Below are 2,967 nucleotides of genomic sequence, written 5' to 3' on the forward strand. Positions count from 1 at the left end.
CAAATTTTTGGCTTTAAATTCTCTTATGTTTCAACAAAAGAATTGCAGGGAAGCACTTTTGCAATTGCTATGTGCTAATTTACCTTTTCTAGGAAATTGAAAATCAACCAATAACTTATACCTTTGCCGGAGTTTCTAAGATAACACTTTCTGAAACGATGTGAGACGATAGCACTAGAGCACGAACAAAACTGTGTCCCCTGTTTATTTGTTACTGTTATTGTTATTATTATTTGTTATTTGTTACGACCATGCCACAACGATTCAATTCGCCATGTGTAAATTGTCTGCTAGAAAGTGTTAATTAAATGGCGCCAATCTGGAATTTAGTTTTAAGTAAGTGGTTGTCACATCACTCAGAATTTTGTTTTATGCAAAGCCACTTTTTTTTAATTTTTAATCTAAGCAACATTATTTATAAGCTACAGAAAAAAAAATGATAAATTACTTTTACTTGCCAACCATTTACGAATGATGCAACAGGCCGAAGCAAATCAAATATCTGGCAATGCTGTTCAATTTCCGAAAACACTGATAGTGTAGTGCAACTTTTCAATGGCGGCATCACTTTTCATATTTTCTCAATCTCAAGCCACTCTGGAAATGTCGAAGGTAATAGACAAGACTAAATGTCATGAATGACATAACAAGTAAACAAATATTTTATCTTGTGAGTTCTGTAGGGATTTGAGTGAAAATCGAGTTTGATACGTTTTTTTTCACCAATTTCTGTCAATACTTTGAAACATCTATCACTCCAATGTCCTCGTTATTTTGATGAAATTGCAAGTATCAGTGGCTGTAAGTTTTATTTACTCATTAATTTTTTGTTTGTTCTAAATCATTACAACTTCCTATCTCCTATTAGTGCTACCTGAGATGCCATTGCTGGTGCCCCTGGCTTCCACACAAGCCAGTCGTTCATTACTTTTCCATCCAAGAGTCGCTGAGGAAGCTCACAGACTCCTGTCTACTCATGATGATGCCTTTGCAGCTCAACTTCAACATAAAATCGACACGAAGACTCCCAAGTCCATTCCTTGATAACTTCCTGAGCGTGGTCCCCTGCAAATGTAATTGTCCACACTTTGCCGTTGTATCACACACATGGAATCGTTAATGCTCTTCTATGCCCGTTATATGTCGGGGCCAGGTATCCAATGTTCGAAATATTTAATGTGGTAGTTATTTATTTAACACATTATTTATGTGGTTGTTCAGGTTCTGATACGCTACGGCGAACAACATCTTCAAAATGTTTATTGAAGAATGACAAACTCCTGGCGGAGCTGAAAAGCTGGTACGATACTCGCCATCAGTTTTATTTTCTCCTGATGCCCATCAAAATCGAACAACATTCATTCGAGCCTGCGATTATACGATGTGCTGAGTGACGAAGAAATCGAAACAATCAAGGAATTAGCCAAACCACTGGTAACTATAAATTTGAAAGAAAAAGTATTGCTTTGTTCTAAAAATGACGTCATGTGTGTAAATGCAGTTGGCTCGATCGATGGTGCAAGGGAAACTTGGCGTGGGGTACGAAGTTTCAAATGTTAGGACCTCGAAAACGGCTTGGCTTCCAGAGGGTTTACACCCCTTACCAAATCATCTTTCCCTTCTTTGCAAATTGGACTAATCACTGGCTTGAAAACCGATCCTATTCGCGACGAAGCAGAACTCCTTCAGGTTTGAATCGAAATCAAATTTTTATTGGTAGCCTACTGATAGTATATCTCACGCTCATTCCCTTTTTTATTATTTTGTTTTTAATTACTGACGACTAGGTTGCTAATTACGGGATTGGTGGACATTACTCACCTCATCATGACTATCTAATGAAAGACAAAGCGGATTTCGAGGTAATACAAATTTGTTTGATTTTATTTCGGTAGTGATGCGCCAGTAGCAAGTTTATTTTTTAAATTTAATTTTCTCCTCGATTATCCCCTCCAAGGATTAAAAATTACTAATATTTCTAATTAAGTAGCAAAACCAACCTCAGAGATGGGCCAATTTAAACTCAAATTTAGTGTACCATAACATTTCCTAACGATATTTTTAGTGACTGTGTCAATAAATTGATAAGTGACAATGTCTTCATCCAGAATGGCATCAATTATTAGACGTTGAATTAGTGACTTAACATTGCATTGTTTCCAATCTGTTGGGTGAAAAAATAACAATAAAAAAAACGAAATTAAATTATGCTCTGAAAGTTACCATTACAAAAGAGTTTCTTCTTTTTTTCCAAAGTGAACATTTCCAACAGTTTATTAATCGTGAATATTTCGTATGGGTTGTTTGAGATAACTTTCCTAATCCATTCAACCTCTTGTAGAACAAAAACCTTTGTTTCAACTTTCTATATTGCAAATGCATGAAATCAAATGTAATATAACGTAAACAAAACAAATTAGTGACTTACTTTAGCAGTATATTTATCGCATAAAACGAGACCATCTCTTTCGCATGAAATATGCTACTCGCCAAGGTGATTTGCAATCAACGCATTGCGGCAATCAAAACTGTTCTCGCAAAAGCTCAACATTTCCTTGAGTTCTCTCGCCTCGGCATCCCTAGTTTCTTGTATCTTTTTCCCCCCAAAAAAACTAATTATTCATTACTATGACAAGTTTAATATAATAATCACAGTAAACAACCATCAATTAAATGTTGTAAATAACAATGATCAGAAAATTGATACAAAAGGACAAAAGAAGCAATGGAACCGTCCCGACCAGCTCTGCCGCACTCCTGGTAGAATGAACTAATTGAGCTTGGCATTGTTAAATGAAAGATGAATTTGACATCTTGAAAACATAAAACAGATTAGTTAAGAGAAAATAATTACATTTAAAGTAAAATATAATTACTAGGTTTGTTTACGCCCATGCCAAAAGCGTTAGTAGCACAGATGATCTGTGAATAATAAAATAAGTAAAAGATGAATTATTAAAAAAGTAA

The 2,967-nt window shown here is 35.2% G+C and overlaps 1 long non-coding RNA gene across 1 annotated transcript; it reads left to right on the plus strand.

Moving 5' to 3' along the window:
- Positions 1–542: 542 nt before the first annotated feature.
- Positions 543–2,479, plus strand: LOC124190002. The gene is made up of 6 exons (XR_006872761.1): positions 543–612; positions 684–801; positions 869–1,153; positions 1,222–1,434; positions 1,502–1,689; positions 1,788–2,479. It is a non-coding gene; the product is annotated as an uncharacterized LOC124190002 (long non-coding RNA).
- Positions 2,480–2,967: the final 488 nt, after the last annotated feature.

Source organism: Daphnia pulex, chromosome 3 (assembly GCF_021134715.1).
Source record: "Daphnia pulex isolate KAP4 chromosome 3, ASM2113471v1".
Classification (NCBI taxonomy): domain Eukaryota; kingdom Metazoa; phylum Arthropoda; class Branchiopoda; order Diplostraca; family Daphniidae; genus Daphnia; species Daphnia pulex.